This window comes from Scyliorhinus torazame, chromosome 4 (assembly GCF_047496885.1).
Source record: "Scyliorhinus torazame isolate Kashiwa2021f chromosome 4, sScyTor2.1, whole genome shotgun sequence".
Lineage (NCBI taxonomy): Eukaryota > Metazoa > Chordata > Chondrichthyes > Carcharhiniformes > Scyliorhinidae > Scyliorhinus > Scyliorhinus torazame.
Window position 1 is genome coordinate 285,375,890 of NC_092710.1, and position 24,333 is coordinate 285,400,222.

General features: G+C 47.1%; 1 long non-coding RNA gene across 1 annotated transcript in view; it reads left to right on the top strand.

The window, feature by feature from the left end:
* LOC140411739 (uncharacterized) overlaps positions 1–11,964 on the top strand; it is a 122,993-nt gene extending 111,029 nt beyond the window's left edge. The window contains exons 4-5 of the long non-coding RNA XR_011940980.1: positions 9,468–9,597; positions 10,329–11,964. This is a non-coding gene — a long non-coding RNA (uncharacterized lncRNA). The remainder of the gene's footprint in view (positions 1–9,467; positions 9,598–10,328) is intronic.
* The last annotated feature ends 12,369 nt before the right edge of the window (positions 11,965–24,333 follow it).

Here is a 24,333-nt window from a genome sequence, read left to right on the forward strand (position 1 = left end):
ACCTGGTATTTACCGGCGGGACCAGGCGGCGTGGGCGGGCTCTGGGGTCCTGGGGGGGGCGCGGGGCGATCTGACCCCGGGGGGTGCCCCCACGGTGGCCTGGCCCGCGAACGGGGCTCACCGATCCGCGGGCGGGCCTGTGCCGTGGGGGCACTCTTTCACTTCCGCCTCCGCTACGGCCTCCACCATGGCGGAGGCGGAAGAGACTCTCCCCACTGCGCATGCGCGGGAAACTTTCAGCGGCCGCTGACGCTCCCGCGCATGCGCCGGGAAACTGTCAGCGGCCGCTGACGCTCCCGCGCATGCGCCGCATTTCCGCGCCAGCTGGCGGGGAAACAAACGCTATTTCCGCCAGCTGGCGGGGCGGAAATCCCTCCGGCGTCGGCCTAGCCCCTCAATGTTGGGGCTAGGCCGCCAAAGATGCGGAGCATTCCGCACCTTTGGGCCGGCGCGATGCCCGTCTGATTGGCGCCGTCTTTGGCGCCAGTCGGCGGACATCGCGCCGTTGGGGGAGAATTTCGCCCCAGATGTTGATTGTCTTGGAGGATCACCATCTGATTAGGCTGGGTGACCCAGAGTTGTGTCAATACCTCAAAAACACTGGGTATCTCTGGTTGCCCAGAATGTAGCTGTCATTCATGCTCCTAAGGTAGTGGGCATACATATGCACAATTCTGAGGTGACGGCCGCACATTAAGGGAGTGGAATCTCTTCCTGCTAATATAGGGAAATCCCTGATGGCCCAGAGCTCACAGACCGACATTCTTGCCTACGATCACCCCCCTGGACCTGGGGCATCCCGGCGATGGCGATGAAACCTGCAACCAGAGCATCTTGGTGGGCCGGGTCCAGTTCAGGGGCTGGTTTAGCACCGTGGGCTAAACAGCTGGCTTGCAATGCAGAAGAAGGCCAGCAGCGCGGGTTCAATTCCTGTACCGGCCTCCCCGAACAGGCGCCGGAATGTGGTGACTAGGGGCTTTTCACAGTAACCTCATTGAAGTCTACTTGTGACAATAAGCATTTATTACTATTACTATTACTATATGGCCTGGTGCCTAGGTATACAGAACATCTGTCAACTCCCAGATGCATCTGTGGGCTGACAGCTGCGATATGCCACACAGGTTCCCGCTTAAGGCCTGGAATGACTCAGTGGCATAGGTGTTTAGGGCTGCGATGATTTTCATGGCCACTGGGAGCAGGCTTCCTCCTCCAGTGTCTGTGGTACAGGTGCCGCACTCTATCCCTGGTGAAACAGAGTCTTCTGCGGCATGTGCTGTTCTTCAGCTCATGGATGGACCAGCGACACCTGTCCACTTGGCACATCGCTGGCCTCCCCTTCTGGCTCCCTCCTCAGCCTGATGGGCGGCAGGCTTTCAGGGTGTCTGTCGGCGCCCTGCACATGTGGTGCCGCCATCAGCCTCTGTTGGTGTTGCTACCTTCTATAGAGTCTGCCCACCTCAGCTCCCACAAGCACCGCAAGGCAGCATCCACGGGATCCATATCAGCAAACATTCTGGAAGGAATTGGAGAATAGGAGACTAATAATCAGTTCGGGCTTCCATCCCAAGGCCCTGAAATCCCCCAAGCCTGCCCCACTCTTACCATGCCTTCTTTCAGAGTGCCATCCAGCGAGCCAGTTGTGTTGGCAAATCTTACTCTGCACAGTCGCCCCCAGCCACATCAGAAGACTCTCGACCCCAGATCCCTGCCGGCAGCATTAGGGAGGCCGTGCTCAGCTGCCCTCCGCACATCCACACACTTACCCTTTGGCTGTGAGAGGATCCACGGTGGTGGAATCCTGCTCCATAGTGTTTGATTGTTGGCAGCTGCCTCTATGTTGCTGACGCTCCTAGACTTCAGGCTCACTGTTCAGGCATCCAAGGTTGCTGGACATGCAGTCCACTAATCGTCCTCTGAGACATGGCACCTGTGTCTTCGAGGAGACACTTGAGAGTGGAGAATATTTTGTCAACAGTCAGAAAGATTTGAAAATCAACTATGTAACATTCCACCGATTGGGGCAGCATGGTGGTGCACTGGTTAGCACTGCTGCCTCACGACGCTGAGGACCCGAGTTCAATCCCGGCCCTGGGTCACTGTCCGTGTGGAGTTTGCACATTCTTCCTGTGTCTGCGTGAGTCTCACCCCCACAACCCAAAGATGTGCAGGGTAAGTGGCCACACTAAATTGCCCCTTAATTGGAAAAATTTAAAAAACATTCCACATATCACACTAACCATTAAACAAGAACAAAATGTATCTCTTCCATATTGGTACCAATACAAAGCTACATCAGCTAATTTTCACACAAAAAACAAGCACACGACATCACCCCTCAACAGAAATGAAGGATAAGAATGAAAATGTGTTATCATGTCCAAAACCTTGTCGTAGAAATGACCTGTCCATCAATGTGTGACTGAGTGGTAAATTCCTAACCCATTGACATTTTCCACCATATTAATACTGTTGATGTACACCTCACTGTGGCTGGCCTTTGGCCATGATAACTTAATCTTGCCCAAAGGGTTACATCCATTCTCTCGTCCCCCTCTCTGCTTTTGCAATCCATTCAGTTTCCGCGTCTGAGTCTCTTTCATGGTGAATGCAATATTCTCTTTCAACAATATTTGATAATGACCCCTCCCTTATCATGCTGTGCATGGTTTTCACCCATTGCCACATTCCTTTCCTTCCTTCTTCTTGTTTTGCTTATTTTCTCCTGAATTGCAAACTTGTCCCAGCAGTTGTGATCTTTCTTTGTGTTGTCCACTGCTATGTCCTCCGCAGCACCCTCAAACAGCGAACAGTTTCTGCCTCTTTGCAGAATGCCAATTTCACGAGCTCATTTGTATTTTCCACATGACTGAGAGTTGATCATTCTATCGGATCGCAAAAGAATTCTCAATAATGGCTCTTGTCAACTTCCAACTGCTTAAGATCCTCTTCCCGGGCTTCAATACTCAAAGCTTCTTTAGTCTTCAGCATTTGAATTTCAGCTTCTAAATCCTTAATATTTTTCTCCGGTGAGGCAAGCTTGGTATGCTCTGTTTGAAGCATGGCAATCTCTGATCTTTAGCAGTGAGTAATTCTTTGAGAACCTCAATGCCTTGTTTATTTTTTAAAATATATATTTTAATTAACTTTTTCAATTTTTTTTGTGTCTTAACTAACATTTAACAATCTCGCCCTCAACCCAAAAACAATTCATCAACTAACTAATCCCCCCCACTTTTTTAGCTGTTGACTGAGGCTAATTCCTTAAAGTGGGATATGAATGGACGCTATCTCTTGTAAAACCTCTCCTCTTTATCTCTAGCATAAATTTAACCTTCCCTAGGTTTAGAAACTCCATTAGGTCACCCAGCCAAAGGCTAAGACATCTGTTCCCGCCCATATCTGCAGCCCCGGCATCCTGAAGATGGCCGCTAGGGGACTGAATTCCAGGTCCAACTGTAACACTGTTCACATGGTGGAAGGTGATCCAGAACTTACTCACTTTTAGACACGACCACATGATTGGCCAGCCCCCTCCCACACCTTTCACCAACGTCCTGAACCCCATCAAACAGGCAACTCGTTCTCAACCTCTGTCCCTGCTTTTGGGACAGGCTCTACTGCTCTTTGGGGCATTTTGTTCCCTTTTTACTTTTGACACTTCTTTCTGCGCTCTCCTTCATTTGTTTTTCTCTTAACTTCAGTTCCCTTTTCTTAAACTTGGGACCACACCTCTTGCTTCTGAGAGTTATTTACTTTTTGTTTGCTTTTTTTCTACACCTCCCCAAACCTCTGCTGTCCTGGTCAATTCAAGTTTGTTCTGCATCTGTTCCTCAGGGTCTGGTACTATCTATTCACCCAAACAGGCATTCGAGTGAGTTTTTTCTTCCTTCAGACTTCAATTTAACCAAGTGCTCACAGGTTGGTTGTGCCCCTGTAATCAATGTTATCCTCATCGCCAATTGGTGGCCTGGCGGTGACGAGGCGGAGGCTCTTCAGGTGAACAAAGTTCACTGAAATAATAGCCACTGGTCTCGCTGCCCTGTAACAGCACGGTGCTGTTGCTCACAGCCTTTACATATTTACCACATGGCTCCCCAGTGTATTGTGCGTGAGAGGGGACTCCACACTCTGGGGTGATCACCAACTCTCACTTCCCATGGGTCCCCTGAGCAAGATGACCCTCCTCTGCTCTACTATCTTAAAGAGATAGGCACCTCAATCCACTACACCCACCCTTTTAAAAATATTTTTGAAAAAGACGCCCACTCCTGCCTGCCTGACTCTGCCAACCATATAAACAAGCTCAACTGAGCCTTCATTATTTATTTACTGACATATGGTAGGGGGCTGCTAATTTTGGCACCTGCCCAACCCCCTTATTGTGGACAATGGCTCAGGGGTGTGCAAGAAGGGGGTGGGCGAGAAGAGTGTGGGTGCTGCCATCACTCCACACACATACACCACTGAAAGCACGTTTGGATGGTGCACTGTAGTATCCAAAGCAATGGAAATAATTGGGAGCAGGCAAGAAGAAGCGATCCTTTCAAAAAACCTGGGCGCGATTCTCTGCTCCTGCAACTAAGTGCCCACGCCGTCGTGAACGCCGTCGAGGTTCACGACGGCGCGAAACGGCCCGATCTCGACCGATTCAGGGCCCGAAAATGGGCGAGGATCGGGGCTGCGAGAAACTCGGGGGGCGTGTCGCGAAAGCAGCACCGCCAGCGCGCGCCGGGCAATGGCGCTGCATAAAAGTGGCGCCGCGTCATCCGCTGCATAACTGGCATCACTCGCGCATGCGCGGGTTGGCCGGCACCAGCTGGCGCCAACCCGCGCATGCGTGGTTGCCGTCCTCCCCGAGACCGCCCCGCAAGAAGATGTCGGATGGATCTTGCAGGGCGTAGAGGAAAGGAGGTCCTCCTTCAGAGAGGCCGGCCCGCCGATCGGTGGGCACCAATCGCGGGCCAGACCCCTTTTGAGTCCTACCCTGGTGAAAGAACCCCCTCGCCCCCCCCCCCCCACAGGCCGCCCCCCCCACCCCCCCAGCGTTCCCGCGCTGTTCCCACCGGCAGCGACCAGATGTGGATGGCGCCGGCGGGAAGCCGTCATTTTGGGCAGGCCGCTCGGCCCATCCGGGCCGGAGAATAGCGGGTGTAGCGGAGAATCGCCATTTTGGGTGTGCCGGGCACGGGAGCGGAGAATCACGCCCCCTGACTCCACCTGCAGATTAAAGCTGCTTTTCAAATCAGTAGTTCAGAGCACACAGAGAGCTGTGATATGTCAGTGCTGACACTGCGAGGAATCGTGATATTTGATTTAATCCCTTTATATTGTTGGGGTCAGTAGATTTGCTCCTAAATTCAGACTAATATCACTTGTTCACAACCCTCGCACTTGTAGTGAGCAGCAATATAATGAAATGGCCCACTCAATAGTCCAGCATACGCTACAAATTGGGGATGCATTTTAGGTGCTGTGATGAATCGATACAAAAAGCTCTCCTTCAAAGGCTTGCTTTCACAACATACAGGAACTTGGTGATAAAAAACTCCAGACAGGCTAATGCTTTTAGACATGAAGAGGTGATAGAGAAATAGAGACTCGATCAGATAAAGTGGGGAGGAGGCTCGAGTGGTGGAGAAACACCAACAGTGACCAGCTGGGCCGAATGGCCTGTTTCTATGCTGTAAAACCCGATACAAGAGACAGCAAATTGAAACTAACTGTGAAGGTTTCTTGGATCCGTTTGTTAATCTGTTAAGATAGTAGAGCTGAACTTAAACTAATTTCAGAACGGTGTAGGCAATATATTTGCAACTGCTTCGAAAAAATGATGCCAAGGCGAGGAGATAGACACAGAGGCATTTTCCTTTTTTGTTTCTTTATGTATACACACACATAGATATTTTCATGTCTGTTCAATTATAAACGATTTGATGTGTACCTTTAATTCATTGGTGAATAAACAGAATATTCCAGTAGCACTGGTTTAATTTGAAGCAAAATCTTTCTTTGGTTGGGTGCGTCACGGTGGCACAGTGGTTAGCACTGCTGCCTCATATCACCAGGGACCTTGTTTCGATTCCGACCTTGGGTGACTGCGTGGAGTTTGCACGTTCTCCCCGTGGCTGTGTGGGTTTCCTTCGGGTGCTCAAGTTTCCTCTCACAGTGCAAAGATGTGCAGTTTAGGTGGATTGGCCATGCTAAATTTCCCCTTTTTGTCCACAGGTTAGGTGGGGTAAAGGGGAGTGGGACCTGGTAGGGTGCTCTTTCAGAGGGTCATTGCAGGCTCAATGGGCTGAATGGCTTTCTTCTGCACTGCAGGGATTCTATGGTTCTACTGTTGTTGGGCTTATTGTCTCAGTCTCGGGTGTAGTCTGTGGATGCTTCTGCAGCTTGGCTGCTCCCAAAACGTGATGACTAGCTTCATATATTTACTGCATTAAACTGTCAACCCAAACAGTTGTTACAAGTTGAGCAGATATTATTACACTTAGGCCCAGTGTATCCCAGGCAATCGTAAATGATCCGACGTTCCCTCTTTTTCGTCTGCTCATTGGTTACCAGCTCAGCTCTATGGATTCTTGTTTGGCAATTCATAGGTGCTGTTTTTATTCTTGCGGCAGAAGAGAAAATCAAACCCATGAGGGATGATCAAGCACAGGCTTCCAGTCCTTATTCTGACAGTTCGCGGCCAACTTTTTAAGTGATGCAATTATTTTAAACATTATACAATGCAACCTAGAGTGATCAGATTTTCAAGAGCCAAAACACATTGAAAAGGCTTGGGAAGGAGGAACTCCATGATGATGCACATATTTGGTGAACAGTGGCAGGAGTCTGCGGGAGGAGCACTAAATGTTGGAAGTCATGTAATGATATCTTCCAGAATACGTCCAGCCAGAGTTGGAAACCTTCTTCAGGAAACCAATTATTAAGGCAGCAGTTATGAACCACAGACTTACAATAACACTTGTGCCTCATTTTCTTCAAAAAGACTGCGCCAAGACTTTGTCACAAGATCCCAGAATCGACTATTCGTCAATCTAACTTTACTGTGCAATACATAATGGTAAAACCTATCTCTATTTAAAAGCGTTGTTGATTTTCATCTGGGTTTTAACAATTGATGTTTGCAGTCAGAAGTTGGGTTTTAAAATAGCGAATGTACCTCACATGCTGGAGGTTTTGTTTGTACCCAAAGCCACGAGCAGGAAAGCATATCTTTCAAAGAGAAGTTTGATTGAACCAGGCCTATAAGGCTCCGACCAGGACAGGAACCCAGTAGGGTTCTACCAGGCAGCATAAATAATGTGTGTAAATAAAACTACTTATCTTTATTTTACTCGGTGTGGCCTCCTCATATCCTTATTCATGGCCTTCTACAGACCATCTCCAGGAACTCCAATAAATGTACCTCAGTGGCTCCTATAAATCAGTGCCTTACCCATTGGCTTCCAGCTCTCCCCCACTCTCCCCCTCTGGCCTATGGCCCTCCCCATACTGGCCTCCTCCATGGAATTCCTGATGTCCAGTCACAATGTTCTGACTGAATGGCCAGTTAGGGCGCTGAACTTAACCAACCAGGGCAGTGAAAAGTTGCTCTCTTGGGAACCAGTCTATATTTGGGGGCAGAAAATTGTAAGCCAGGTGCAGACTCTGGACGCCCTTGAGCAGGATTTCTGTGCATGTATCAGCATCTCGGAGCAGCCACTTAACAGTCAGCAAGTGGACAGCATTCCGACTTGCAGAGTGCAGCGGAGATAGTTTTTTTTCTGGGAGGGGTGGGGGCAGTAAATGGAACGCGGGGTAAAGGGGAAGAGAGAGGAAGTGAAGTGAAGTGTTACTGATGTTGTGCAAAGAGGTAAAAGTGCTGACAGAAATCTCTGGTATGATTCATGCAAAGAGGGGAAACTGCAAACTGGGACATTTGAACTATTTTAGCAAATTGTCAGGACACCAGAATGATTGAAAACAGGAGCAACTGGTCACAATAATATTAAGCAAAACAAAACACAATAAGGAATACGATAATGCGTGACAATAGGCTGGTATGAACAGTACTTGAAAAATTGACTATGTGTTTGTTTTTGTAATTCACAAAACACCTTTCACATACACCTATGCTTTTATCCAAATCACGAGGAGTCAGCTAAGATTGTTGCAGCAGGCTGTCCTCCCAGAATGCTCAGGGATCAAAGCCACCAGTGGATTGTTAGTAGAGATCCTCTGGCAACTGCATTCAGTCAGAACTCCCAGGCCTGTAGAATTCCCTCTGGGGAGTCACTTTAACTTTTATTAACCTGGTTCTTAACTCAACGGATGTGCCTTAGGCCTGTTTAATTCTTACTTGTATCCAATTCCACCAGAATGATCAGCAGCCTCATTGAGGTAGTTTTAAAAGGGTTTTTAAACAACTGACCGGGCTTTTGGCTGGTGGCTGAGCTGGATTTCTCCACAGTTCAGTTTGGCTGGGGACAGAGAAATGTTTTTACTTTGGATCTTCAGAAAGAATCCATTAGATGAGAGAGTGACCAGAGCTGTAAGCCTTCTCTTTCTGACCATAATGAAAGTAAAACCTGGTCTCACTAAAGAAAATTCCAGAGACAGCAGAACTAATCACTGCCTGTCTCCGAGAAGAACTGACTTATGGGACAGCTCACTGGCCAGCAGTCAAGCCAGTCAGTCCAGATCATCACTGACATCAGACCAAACAGCATATTTAGCTGGAGTTTCATGTTTTTAAATCAAAGGTAAACGGCTTGTCTTTAAAACCATTCATCAGCCATGGATCAAAATTGCAATAGTGAAAAATAGCTGAAATTAAAAGAAAAAAACCAAGGGCCAAACATTGATTAAAAGGTGGATCATAACAAAGTGTTGAAGGATCTTAGTTTGCCTTAGGAGAAATCCCATCTGCAATTGTATAAAAAAACATAGTTGTTGTAATGCTCCTTAATCCTTCAATCATAGTGTGGGAATTGGCCTCAATATTAACAATCCCACAAGCAGCAGACATGGGCTGAGGGCTGGGACAGGGGTGATGGTAGTGTTAACATATTTGGGTTTCCAATCTATCACTCAGGTGTCAGTTGCTGTTTTAACAGCGGCGGGTTTTGTGTTGTTTGAGTTTTTGCATTTGAGAGCTGATGCAATTCATTAACATATTGAAATCATGCTCCCATTATGCAATTTCTCTCTCAACAACCAGATTGACCAATTTCTCTCTCCACATTGCCACCCTCCCCTCCACCTTCCTGATAACCCCTAAATATCAGGGCCAATATCTCCATATTTATTGGTATTTTTGGGTTGTTACTAACATTGCTCCTTAGAAGTCGTACAGTGCAGTGGATGTTATATTACAGACAGACTATTTTATTCAAAACAAGTTCTCTTAGGTCACATAGAACTGTGATTTTTAAGGTATGAAATGCTGTAACTAAGTGCAGGGTCTTTTATCTAAGACACTCAGCAGGAAACCTACATGATTGGTCTGATCCTGCCACCAGCCAATGGCGAGCCACTTCAACCACTGTGAAAAATATCCCACATTTAGGCAAAAGAGGAGAACATTCCGGCCACTGTGTCTGACAGGTAACAGTAACTTTATTTTTTTAAACTCTTTAGGAGTAAGGGGAAATGGAAAAATGTCATATTTTGATCTCCCGCAAAGAATAGACAACATTATTGAAAGTTGAAATATGCCGCTTGACTTTATTTCGCATAATTCTGTTGGATCTCTGTTGGATTATGGTTAATTAAGTTAGGTTAAAATTATCCACTGGAGGGGGGCAATCTTCTGCCCCTATTTTCAATGACAGGGATGGCGACAGGGGTGGAAAACCAATGGGGAATCCCAAAACGGCTCTCACGTTGGCAGGATTTCCCTGCTCAATTGTTCCTACACCCCCCAAACCCCTCCCGCCTGTGGGTTCCTGCCATGTAATAATGGGAGACCTATTTGAATTCACTTGAATATTACAAGCGGGCCTTGCCACAGAAAAATCACTCCAATGTACGGATGCCGCCCCCCCCCCCCACCCTCCCCCCTCCTCTGGCAGCGTTATGTCACACCAGTGGGGTTGCCACCTGGTTTTTACAAACAGAAAACTGGCAAACAGAACCCCTTGGGGGTGCACAGGTAAGTACAGTCCCCAGGGGGAAGAGGGCCATGCTCGGTTAGTACACTAGCAGTGCCTGGGTCACTGCCAGGGGGGAGGCTTGTGGAGGGGGGGGGGTTTGCTGTGTGGAATGTAGATATGGTGTTCAATGCGGTGGGTTCCTGTATCAATGAGGAGATCCTTTCTTTAATCTTTTTTTTTCAGATCTGCCGGGAACTAATCTGCCCGCTTCCTGAGTGTGATGTCGTGGAACCCACCTTCAAGATTTTAGTTGACTAAAGACAAAAACTATGGCAGGAAAAGCCATCCGTGGAGCCAGTATGTGACACCCCGTACGGCGGTGGGCGGGGTCCTGCATTTAGTCAGAAAAAAACATTCCACCCATTATGCCTGACAGGCAACAGCAACATCAGATTTTATAACTCTTAGAAGTGAGGGAAAATGGAAATATGTCATTTTTGATCTATCACATAGAATAGACTACATTATTGAAAGTTGAAATACCCCAGTTTCCAGTTTAACAGCCAGCATTACAAAAGAATATTAAGGCTGCTTTAATTAGTTATTAAGAATTCCTCCCATTGGCTTAACTAATAGGATTCAGTTCTGCCTGTCACTGTGAGTGGAATTATTCACCCCATGTATTTATTCACTGTATAAAGCAGGAAGATTAATTTGGGGTGACAAATTTAGTCTTTATGTAACTATCACAAGCTTGCATTTTGCATAGCTACTGAATTCCAGCTTTCGCACATACTATAAATCTCCAATTACAACAATGTGTAAGAGCCAGACCTACCTTGAAAAATTAGCCAGCCATATTTTCACAATGTTTTACATGTCAACTGTAAGCCCTAATGACCAGACCAAACGTCATCGCAATCTGTCGTTCATTGACAACATATATATGAATACAAAAGAATCACATTGGACCCACCTATTTTTAGTAAATTATTTGACAGAACTTAAACTACTTTCTACATGCATGCAAAGAGGATTCAGAGGACAGAAGTGCACCAGGTCTTGTTCTCCACTTACTTTCGGCACCAAAGAGATTCTGAGGTGACCAAGATGGGGTCTTGAGCTGCAATGCCATGGTGTTTCTCCTTTCATGCAAGGTGCCATCCTGATAAAGGAATTGAAGCTCATGCTAGGGCAGCAGCTCTGAGGTTGATTAAAGCTCTGATAACCAATTAAAGTGGCTCCCAATGCACATTGATGAGGTTGCATGCCACTTTGCGAGTCAGCACTGCAATGAGCAACTTCTCCAAACAGCGACCAGCTGAATGGAAGTAAAGAAGTTGCTTGTGCGAATTGCAAGTGCTACATACAGGTGCGTGTTATGTTACACTTTGTGGTAATATATCGTTACTCTTTGCCTCGTATTCCAGAATGGTAAGCTGGTGTGATGATAAAGAAACCACCAATCTTTAACGTGAAGCAAAACTGATTTTTTGAATAACGATTAAATTAAATAGAGTTTGCACACTCTACTGAGCTGTAACTATTAATAAAATAAGACTGAGCCTGTTAAACTATAATCAATGTTTAAATATTATCTAGTGAATGCAACGTGCTAATTCTCTCTAACCTAGACTAGTCCTTGAGTTGTGATCAATCTCTCGCCTCTGCTGACACTACTCAAGATTCTCTGAGTTTTGATATTTATACTGGGAACTGGTGGTGCCCTCTAGTGTTTGAATTACACTGAGATGTAATAATTAACCCTTTAGTGTTATACCCATATACATATCATTACATCCCCCTTTTTCAACATTTCTTTTCTACGTACAACAAAGGAGAAAATGTATAACAATATTATAACAGTACATGATATGTATATCTCTTTGTAACATAACAACAAATGAATAATGATCACAAATTCAGTCTGTTCTTCTTCTCCTAGTAGATCCTATTAATACACAGCAAGGTGACAGAGAAGTTTTAACAGTTCTCTGTGAGTCATCACAAACTTGAGTATTGGCTAAATTATCATAGAAAATATTTTCATGAAATTGTAAATCTGGAAATATTTTGTTGAGTTGCTTGGGTTTTAGTAGTGCTCGGCGATTGCGTCAAATTATTGTTCCGCCAGTAGTCTGAACTATGTAAGAATGTGGTGCAGGGGCAGACCAACCTCCATCAGGTACCTTGATTCTGACGGTATCAGCTGGAAGCAATGAGTCCAGAGTGGTTGTATGCTGATCATTCTCTATTGATCACGCTGATGTTTCATCTTCTGTATCACAGGTAGATGATCTAGATTTGGTTGAGATATCGATGGTAGAGTTGTTCTCAAATCTCTGTTCATTAAAATCTGTGCAGTCCAGTCCAGTCGAAAGAGGAGTCGCTCTAAAGGATAGTAACGCTAGATTGATATCTGACAAAGAATCTAAAGCTTTGTTAAGAAGTTGTTTGATGATTTGAACTCCTTTCTCCACTTTACCTTTCGAGTGTGGGTAATGCGGCTCAACGTGATGGGAGCAAAGTTGTACTTTGGAGAAAATTCTGCCCATTCATTACTGTCGACGCTTGGCCCATTGTCAGACATGACAGTGGTTGGAATACCATGCCTGGCAAGTTTCCTTGCTTGCTTTGATGACAGATCTGGAAGTAAGATCTGGTAACTTCATGACTTCCGGATAATTCGCGTAATAGTCGATTATAAGGACATCATCGCGACTATTGCAGTGAAACAGACCGATGCCAACTTTTTGCCCATGGAGATGTTTCCAAAGCATGTTGTTGTAGTTTCTCCTTGCATTGTGCAGGTTGAAATTTCTGACACGTTTCACATCCAAGTGCCATATCAGTGATGTCCTGACTGATACCTGGCCAGTAAACAGTTTGTCTCGCCCTTCTCTTGCATTTTTCAATGCCAAGGTGACCGTCATGTATTTGGTTGAGAATCGTGGGTCAGAGAGACACTGGTATAACTTTCTGATCAAGCCAAAGTAACAGTCCATCCACAATTGTCAAATCTTCTTGAATATTTCTGAACTTAGAAAAATGCCCTTTCGGCCAAACAGCGTTGAAAATGAAAATTAAATGAAAATCGCTTATTGTCACGAGTAGGCTTCAATGCAGTTACTGTGAAAAGCCCCTAGTCACCACATTCCGGCACCTGTTCGGGGAGGCTGGGAAATACACAAGGTCCTGTAGCCATCTAAGATGGCCACCTGCAAAGGACCATGGGAATTATGGCCAACCCATGACTCAGACAGATATATAGCCTCGGTGTATCGAAAACACAGGTAACCAGACCTGACCGAAACCCCCGTTCGTTTACATTTTAATGGCCCACTTTCCCAGGACAATAGAACTCCAATCAAGCAACCGGTTCAGCCACAGTCTGATCGGCGCCACTCCCTTGCTCAGAAAGCACAACTGCCAAGGTCAATGACCACTAAGGACCCGCCCAGCTACCAAGGTACCTGCACCTTTATTGGCCGAAATCGAAGAGAGTGATCAGAGCCCTGTTGAACTATTGGGTCCAAGGTTAAGGATCACCCCAAAGAGCGAGAAATCCCAGGGGGGATAAAAAAGAGTGCAGCCATGTGTTCTGCCTCTCTTGGATCCGGCCTGTGCCACCCAATTGCAGCAGGAACAGCCAGTTAAGTTCAAGACAACGATCGCTACCTGGCAGTGGAGCCCAGCAGAGACAGAGCCACTTTCTTCGAACCAGCCAAGTGAAATCTAGATAAAAGCCTTTATCCATTTGCACAGTGCCGGTCGCCCTGAAGTTAAGTATAGGTTATTGTAGCAGTTAGGTGTAGTTGAACTCGTAGTATATATTGTGTTTGCATGTTGAGATAACTCTTGTGTATGTAAATAAACCATCTTTTGAACTAACTAACTGGTTGTGTGGTAATTTGATCGATATAAGGGCAAGGCTTGTGGTTCACCGAGATAAATAAATAGAGCAACATTATGCGACCTCTGACGGGACTCGATTAGAACCGAGAGAATCCACAAACTTTGAATCCAATTGCGAGAAAGATAAAGAACCACAAGTGCAAGTCCCATATCGATCAAATAACCAAATTTCGGAAGTGTGTACTAACCTGCATGCGTACCTAACAGGAAGAGTAAGGTAAACTCGTTAGAATTGTGTACAACTATCGAGGGATTGTAAGCAGGAAAATAGCTGAAGCCATACCCGCTGTTCAAATCGCCACCTTATTCGCCTGTCCCAAATTAAAAGTAGAGAAAGAGATAAGAGAAGTAATGGCCACTAAAGCAATGGAAAGATTGACAAATCCACAGGAACCCGAGGTTGCAGCGACCAACAGAGCAGAGCAATGCCCCATACGGGAGGAAGAGTTAAGAAAATACTTAAAGGGAAAAGGATGGCCCCTTTGGTCAAATTTTTGCGCTAATGATGAGTCAGGTCCAGGAAAGATAGGACAGACTTGGTGGGAGAACCTAAGCGAGGTTCACAAGAAAAACGTGGGGAAAGTCAGAAAGCCGATGGCAATAGTGTCCTGTTTGGCACAGTTGCGAGGCACAGAGCATGTCGTGAAGTTGCTCCGTAGGCAGTTAATTGAGAAGGAAGAAAAGAACGAGGGAAACAGTAACAAAAGCGAGAAGATAACTGAATGACTCTGGGAAAAGTTAGCAACTAAGGATAAGGAAATGGCCACTGTAAAACGCGCACATCAATCTTGTCTAGTTCACCTTAGTAGCTTCCAGACCCAGTATGATAAACCCGACCAAGATACACAGCGCGTAGTCCTGGTAAGAGAGGAAATAGAACAATAGGTCGCCCAGCTAACTAGCAAATGCACAGATTTAAAGGCAGCTTTGAGAGCGCTACATAGCTTCACTAAGGAACAGAGGCAGAGTACCGTTGACCATGCTAAATGCCGACAGAAGATAGAAAAGTTACAGTCGCTACTCTCAGTACAGAATAGCTTCAGGTACACTTTCGGGCATGATTTAGATGAGGAAGATCAGGAGGAGCCTGATATCGTTTACACCACCCCACTATCCATAATCCAATTAAGAGAAGCTTGCATGAAAATTAGTCCATTCCAGCCCACCGCAGGCCCGCACAGCCTCTTTGAGAAGGTGCGCCAACAAAAAGTTATGTACAACCTAGATGAGAGGGAGGAAGTAGAACTAATAGTTATGAGCCTTAGCCAGTCCATAAGGTCAGCTTTGCCCGAACCCCAAAATGTAGCAGGAGGAACTCTACAGCCATATTAGATGCCATCGGGTACAACAAAGGAGATCCAGTCGAGGGTTTAAATCACTGCAGGCAAAAGAAGGGAGAGCATCCAACCGTATTTGCTGGTCGCCTATGGATTTGTTTCATGGCAGTCTATGGACAATTGAACCACGCACATCTAAATGAGGAGGACACCACTAAATGGTTCCGCACCTTAGTCTCGCATGCCAGAGACGCAGGTCAAAAGGCTTGTGTAAATTACGACCTTGCAGACCACACACACAATGAAGTTTGGGTACTTAAATGACTTTCTAGAGCATGGGAACAAACCCTACACCGACGGACAGATCAGGACCACATAAAGCAAACATGCACCCACTTAGGACGAGCCAGGACCCAGCATGGATAAACGAGGGTAGACACGAAGAACAGCATCCAGAGCACAGGCACCACGAGGTTGTTACAATTGTGGCCACGTAGGACATTATGCCCGTGATTGCCGACAAAACCCCCCGAGCCATCAACGATACCAACAACCAAACCCCCCACCTCGGAACAATGTTAGGCCCATGCATAATGTTAGCACCCGTTCAGATGACTTAGCGTATAACTCCCGAGACTGACGGTGTTCGGACTCCCCAACTTGGGTCTGTGACACATGCTGGGTCAAATCAGGCAGACCAGTAGTTACAGGCACAGTCTGGGGACATACAGTCGATTTTCTTTGGGACATAGGAGGATCCCGCACCACTTTAAACTCCTCCACCATGTTTCAACAGGACAAATGGTCCACCACAGAGACTATCACCCTGAGTGGATTCACAGGCTACATGCAACCAGGATATATCACAGCTCCCATACCCATTCAGACAGGGAACATTAGCACCAAACACACCGTTGTTTTAGTTGACTTACCCCAAACCGGCGAACACATCTTAGGCATTGAATTCATGAACTCCCATAACCTTTCGTTTGACCCAGTAAACAAATGTGTCTGGAGAATCGCTAAAACAGCTCAGGCTCCTGCTACGCTCACAGTAGGGGATTATGAAAACAGGATTTGCTCGGTAGGGGACTATTGGTTTAATCCGCAATCAATTAGTGCAGACCAGGCGATGAGAGATGTCCTAATAAAACACAAAGCTTTGTTCGCACAACACACACGACTGTGGGAAGATCCCAGGTGCAGTGAAGATCCCAGGTGCAGGTCCCGATCCAAAGCCGCAAAAGCAATATGGTTTCCCTCAGCAAGCCGAAGGTGAGATTTCGAAGGTTATTAACAGCTTGTTAGACCAAGGAGTTCTTCGACCCGTAGCTTCCACAAAAAATGCCCCAAATTGTCCCGGAAAAAAAGCCCGATGGTTCATGCCAACTAATGATCAACTACCGAGAACTTAATAAGGTAACCCCTTTAGCAGCCCCCGCTGTTGTCATGAGTCCCGTGATCATGCTCAACCAGGGAGTACAAGCAAAGTACTTCAAAGTGCTGGACATCAGCAATGGCTTTTGGTCCATCCCGTTAGACGGGGCCTGCCAGTATAAATTCGCATTTACATTTCAAGGGCAGTAGTACACATGGACATACCTCCCACAAGGATTCCATAACTCCCCCTCCATTTTCCACCGACAACTGGCCAACGGACTTTCTAAATTTTCCTGACCCGAATGCCTAATACAATATGTAGACAATCTGCTCTTGCAAACGGACACAAAAGAGGGACACGTAGAGCTCTTATCTGAATTACTCAGCCCACTGCAATCAATCAGATGTCAGGTAAACCCCAAAAAGGCCCAGATTTTAAAGGAAAAGGTTCTTTATTTAGGCACCATCATCACCCACCGGCAGAGAGAAATATGATAAATAGTAGGACACACTGACTGTACAGGACGGCATAGTTTTAAAAAACGGAATTTATGTGGTCCCCACCCAGGACAGAAACCAGCTCATTTCCCAATTTCATGATGGACACGGACATCAGGGATAGACAATACCATTGCCCATTTAAGACCTTTGTGTTGGTGGCCCGATTTAAAAAGCGATGTAACCCATTATGTCGAGAATTGCCTTATCTGTGCTCAGAACAATCCTGAATGTTACTCAAAGAAAGGACAATTACGTCACACCCGACCTGTGAATGGCCCTTGGACAAACTTGCAAATCGATTACATTGGCCCCCTTCCCACTTGCAGAAACGGTTTCAAGTATGTGCTGCTTGTAATCGACACCTGTATTAAATGGGTAGAAGCACTTCCCTCACGGACAAACACAGCAAAAGCCACCGCTACGATTTTGACCAAACAGATATTCACACGCTGGGGTCTTCCCCGCAGCATTGAGTCAGACCAAGGTTCCCACTTCACCGGCAGAGTCATACAAAATGTTTTAACATTTTTTGGGATCAGGCAGAAATTCCATATCGAATAACACCCCCAATCCAGTGGCATTATTGAGAGAATGAATTGAACTCTAAAAGCGACCATTAGGAAGATGGTTCAACAGAATAATACCACGTGGGACACAATCCTCCCATTTGCTCCCATGTTTATTCGGAACACCGTTTCCAGTTCCACAGGTTTCACCCACCCACAATCTCATGACCGGACGGCCCATGCAGAGTATTGAATATTTATTAGGCCTCGATCTGGCAAGCCCGACAGTAACCACCCTCACTAATGCACTATCAATTACCACAAAGACGAGAGTAGTGGAATAATCGAGGCTTTATTGAGCAAAGATGTTGCGCCTCCTGTAGCTGGAACCAGAATGGCTGCAGCACCGGCGAGCACACACATTGATACGCCGCCCACTGGGTGGAGCCAGCAGGCAGGGATTTACCCTTGTATCTCTCCTATACGGGCAGTACCGTAATACATGTAATATACTGCTAGTGGTGAGTAACACATTCACCCCCTGTTAAAAAAAGAGTCCGGTGGGGGGGGGGGGGGTGGAAAACATTACAAGTTAAGTCTGTCTGGGGCCTTGACCATCCTCTGCGATCGCATCAGTCCTGGTGGTGATGTGGGCGGCGACTTGGTCACCTGAGACTCCTGGAGCGTGGTGGCCTCGTCTTCGTCACCCCTGAGTGGAACCAGTGGGAGGACGGATCCCACTGGGGCGGGAGCTGCGGTGAGGTTCGCTGGAGGAAGGGTGAGTGGCACATGGGTGAATGAGGCAACGTGGGGGGGGGCAGTGGTGTCAGGTCGGGGGTCGTGGGTGGGGATCCAGCGGGTGCCAGGTCCCGGAGGGAGACTGTGTCCTGGCACCTGTCGGGGTGTGCCACGTAGGCGTACTGCGGGTTCGCATGTAGGAGGTGGACTTTTTCGACCAAGGGGTCCGACTTATGGGTCCACACATGCTTCCGAAGGAGGACGGGTCCAGGAACTGTCAGCCATGTTGGGAGCGAGACCCCGGAGGTGGTTTTCCCGGGGGAGGCAAACACACGTTCATGAGGGGTCACGTTAGTCACGGTGCAGAGGAGCGATTGGATGGAGTGGAGCACGTTGGGGAGGACCTCCTGCCAGTGGGAGACCGGGAGATTTTTAGACTGCACGGCCAGCAGGACGGTCTTCCAGACCGTCCCGTTCTCTCTCTCCACCAACCCATTTCCCCGGGGGTTGTAGCTGGTCGTCCTTCTCGAGGCAATGCCCTTGCATCGCTCATAAAAGACGATCCCCGATCGCTGTGGATGTAGGTGGGGAAACCGAACAAAATGAAGAAGCTGTGGAGGACTTTAATTACCGTGGCAGAAGTCATATCGGCAGAAGGCATGGGATGGCGAAAAGGAACTGGGAGTACTCATCAATCACTTTCAGAAAGTACGTGTTGCGGTCAGTGGAGGGGAGGGGTCCTTTGAAGTCCATGCTGCGGCACTCAAAGGGCAGGAGGCCTTCACCATGTGTGCTCGATCTGGCCTAGGATGTGCAGGGCACGCCAGAAATCATCCAGAGACTCCCCGGGGAGTTGCTGTCTCGTGGCCAGGAGGTGCCTGGCGTATACTTGATTGACTGGTCGAACGTAGTGTCCCTTCAGGAGCTCCATCGCTTCGGAGTAAGTGGGCGCATCCCGGTTGAGAGGAAAAATGTCCGGGCTCACCCGTGAAGTACTTCTGGTGGAGAAAATTTTTACTTTAAAAATTTGCATTTCTTGTCTCTCCAAAATGGTATTTAAAAAAAAGAAAAATGAGGGAGTCACACATGGTGACAATCATAACGGGAAATTGGAGTAAGGAGAGAAAGATTAATGAAACGAGATATTAACAAAAGATAATAACAGATACTATGCTTGCAACCCCAGGATTACACGGAAAACAGACAACACAGGATGAAGCAAGGACTGCTGACATGCGTTCGGATCATCGCTGGACTTCTGCAACTGCGGCGCAACGGACCTTTGTAACAAACACTACACCAGCCCCAAACACTACCACGCAACAGACCACCACCAGCCCGCACACTGCACCACACATAAAGACTGACATCGAAACCCCCACCTGGTGCGAAAAAATTGCCAAATGAAACCCCCTTTCATACATAGTAGAGGCCCTTCTAGTAATTGCAATAATCTACAGTGTCATTCAGACACTCCGACTCCGTAAATGGTGAGCAAAAGCCTCCCGCTCCCTGATATATACAGTCCGAGCCCCCTTCTTTGGAATTCAACAAAATGAACTCGCGCAACAATCGCTGCGGAAAATAAACCATGTACCTAGAACATAGAACATAGAACAATACAGCGCAGTACAGGCCCTTCGGCCCACGATGTTGCACCGAAACAAAAGCCATCTAACCTACACTATGCCATTATCATCCATATGTTTATCCAATAAACTTTTAAATGCCCTCAATGTTGGCGAGTTCACTACTGTAGCAGGTAGGGCATTCCACGGCCTCACTACTCTTTGCGTAAAGAACCTACCTATGACCTCTGTCCTATATCTATTACCCCTCAGTTTAAAGTTATGTCCCCTCGTGCCAGCCATTTCCATCCGCGGGAGACGGCTCTCACTGTCCACCCTATCCAACCCCCTGATCATTTTGTATGCCTCTATTAAGTCTCCTCTTAACCTTCTTCTCTCCAACGAAAACAACTTCAAGTCCATCAGCCTTTCCTCATAAGATTTTCCCTCCATACCAGGCAACATCCTGGTAAATCTCCTCTGCACCCGCTCCAAAGCCTCCACGTCCTTCCTATAATGCGGCGACCAGAACTGTACGCAATACTCCAAATGCGGCCGTACCAGAATTCTGTACAGCTGCAACATGACCGACCGACTCCGGAACTCAATCCCTCTACCAATAAAGGCCAACACTCCATAGGCCTTCTTCACAACCCTATCAACCTGGGTGGCAACTTTCAGGGATCTATGTACATGGACACCTAGATCCCTCTGCTCATCCACACTTTCATGAACTATACCATTAGCCAAATATTCCGCATTCCTGTTATTCCTTCCAAAGTGAATCACCTCACACTTCTCTACATTAAACTCCATTTGCCACCTCTCAGCCCAGCTCTGCAGCTTATCTATATCCCTCTGTAACCTGCTACATCCTTCCACACTATCGACAACACCACCGACATTAGTATCGTCTGCAAATTTACTCACCCACCCTTCTGCGCCTTCCTCTAGGCCATTGATAAAAATGACAAACAGCAACGGCCCCAGAACAGATCCTTGTGGTACTCCACTTGTAACTGAACTCCATTCTGAACATTTCCCATCAACCACCACCCTCTGTCTTCTTTCAGCTAGCCAATTTCTGATCCACATCTCTAAATCACCCTCAATCCCCAGCCTCCGTATTTTCTGCAATAGCTTACCGTGGGGAACCTTATCAAACGCTTTGCTGAAATCCATATACACCACATCAACTGCTCTACCTTCATCTACCTGTTCAGTCACCTCCTCAAAGAACTCAATAAGGTTTGTGAGGCATGACCTACCCTTCACAAAGCCATGCTGACTATCCCTGATCATATTATTCCTATCTAGATGATTATAAATCTTGTCTCTTATAATCCCCTCCAAGACTTTACCCACTACAGACGTGAGGCTCACCGGTCTATAGTTGCCGGGGTTGTCTCTGCTCCCCTTTTTGAACAAAGGGACCACATTTGCTGTCCTCCAGTCCTCTGGCACTATTCGGGCAGCACGGTAGCACAAGTGATTAGCACTGTGGCTTCACAGCGCCAGGGTCCCAGGTTCGATTCTCCGCTGGGTCACTGTCTGTGCGGAGTCTGCACGTTCTCCCCGTGTCTGCGTGGGTTTCCTCCGGGTGCTCCGGTTTCCTCCCACAGTCCAAAGACGTGCAGGTTAGGTGGATTGGCCATGATAAAATTACCCTTAGTAACTAAAGGAGGGGTTATTGGGTTACGGGGATAGGGTGGAAGAGAGGGCTTAAGTGGGTTGGTGCAGACTCGATGGGCCGAATGGCCTCCTTCTGCACTGTATGTTCTATGTTCTATGTTCCTGTAGCCAATGATGACATAAAAATCAAAGCCAAAGGTCCAGCAATCTCTACCCTGGCCTCCCAGAGAATCCTGGGATAAATCCCATCAGGTCCCGGGGACTTATCTATTTTAAGCCTGTCCAGAATTGCCAACACCTCTTCCCTACGTACCTCAGTGCCATCTATTCTATTAGCCTGGGGCTCAGCATTCTCCTCCACAACATTATCTTTTTCCTGAGTGAATACTGACAAAAAATATTCATTTAGTATCTCGCCTATCTCTTCAGACTCCACACACAATTTCCCATCCCTGTCCTTGACTGGTCCTACTCTTTCCCTAGTCATTCGCTTATTCCTGACATACCTATAGAAAGCTTTTGGGTTTTCCTTGATCCTTCCTGCCAAATACTTCTCATGTCCCCTCCTTGCTCGTCTTAGCTCTCTCTTTAGATCCTTCCTCGCTACCTTGTAACTATCCATCGCCCCAACTGAAACTTCACACCTCATCTTCACATAGGCCTCCTTCTTCCTCTTAACAAGAGATTCCACTTCCTTGGTAAACCACGGTTCCCTCGCTCGACACCTTCCTCCCTGCCTGACCGGTACATACTTATCAAGAACACGCAGTAGCTGATCCTTGAACAAGCCCCACTTATCCAGTGTGCCCAACACTTGCAGCCTACTTCTCCACCTTATCCCCCCCAAGTCACGTCTAATGGCATCATAATTGCCCTTCCCCCAGCTATAACTCTTGCCCTGCGGTGTATACTTATCCCTTTCCATCATTAACGTAAACGTCACCGAATTGTGGTCACTGTCCCCAAAGTGCTCTCCTACCTCCAAATCCAACACCTGGCCTGGTTCATTACCCAAAACCAAATCCAACGTGGCCTCGCCTCTTGTTGGCCTGTCAACATATTGTTTCAGGAAACCCTCCTGCACTCACTGTACAAAAAACGACCCATCTATTGTACTCGAACTATATCTTTTCCAGTCAATATTTGGAAAGTTAAAGTCTCCCATAATAACTACCCTGTTACTTTTGCTCTTATCCAGAATCATCTTCGCCATCCTTTCCTCTACATCCCTAGAACTATTAGGAGGCCTATAAAAAACTCCCAACAGGGTGACCTCTCCTTTCCTGTTTCTAACTTCAGCCCATACTACCTCGGAAGAAGAGTCCCCATCTAGCATCCTCTCCCTCACCGTAATACTGCTCTTGACTAGCAGCGCCACACCTCCCCCTCTTTTGCCTCCTTCTCTGAGCTTACTAAAACACCTAAACCCCGGAACCTGCAACATCCATTCCTGTCCCTGCTCTATCCATGTCTCCGAAATGGCCACAACATCGAAGTCCCAGTTACCAACCCATGCTGCCAGTTCCCCTACCTTGTTTCGTATACTCCTGGCATTGAAGTAGACACAATTCAAACCACCTACCTGAACACTGGCCCCATCCTGCGACGTCAAATCTGTGCTCCTGACCTCTATACTCTCATTCTCCCTTACCCTAAAACTATAATCCAGGTTCCCATGCCCCTGCTGCATTAGTTTAAACCCCCCCAAAGAGCACTAACAAATCTCCCCCCCAGGATATTTGTGCCCCTCAGGTTCAGATGTAGACCATCCTGTCGGTAGAGGTCCCACCTTCCCCAGAAAGAGCCCCAGTTATCCAGAAATCTGAATCCCTCCCGCCTGCACCATCCCTGTAGCCACGTGTTTAAATGCTCTCTCTCCCTATTCCTCATCTCACTATCACGTGGCACGGGCAACAGATAACAACTCTGTTTGTTCTAGTTCTGAGCTTCCATCCTAGCTCCCTGAAAGCCTGCCTGACATCCTTGTCCCCTTTCCTACCTATGTCGTTAGTGCCAATGTGGACCACGACTTGGGGCTGCTCCCCCTGCCCCCTAAGGACCCGGAAAACACGATCCGAGACATCACGTACCCTTGCACCTGGGAGGCAACATACCAAACGTGAGTCTCTCACGCTCCCACAAAATCTCCTATCTGTGCCCCTGACTATAGAGTCCCCAATTACTAATGCTCCGCTCCTCTCCCCCCTTCCCTTCTGAGCAACAGGGACAGACTCCGTGCCAGAGGCCCGTACCCCATGGCTTACCCCTGGTAAGTCGTCCCCCCCACAAGTATCCAAAGTGGTATACTTGTTTCTCAGGGAAACGACCGCAGGGGATCCCTGCACTGACTGCTTTTTCCCAGTCCCTCTTACAGTTACCCACCTATCTCCAATCTTTGGTGTAACTAATTCCCTGAAGCTGCTATCTATGACCCCTTCTGCCTCCCGAATGATCCGAAGTTCTTCCAACTCCAGCTCCAGTTCCCTAACTCGGTCTTGGAGGAGCTGGAGATGGCAGCACTTCCTGCAGGTAAAATCAGCAGGGACACTAACTGCATCCCTCACCTCAAACATCCTGCAGGAGGAACATTGCACTCCCTTCACTGCCATTCCTCTAACTTTCTACCAAGATCTGGCTAACAACTAAATTAAATTTTTTATAAAAAATAATAATAATATAATAAAAATATGGTACTTACCTCAGACCAATGGGTTTTATTATTAGGTTAGAG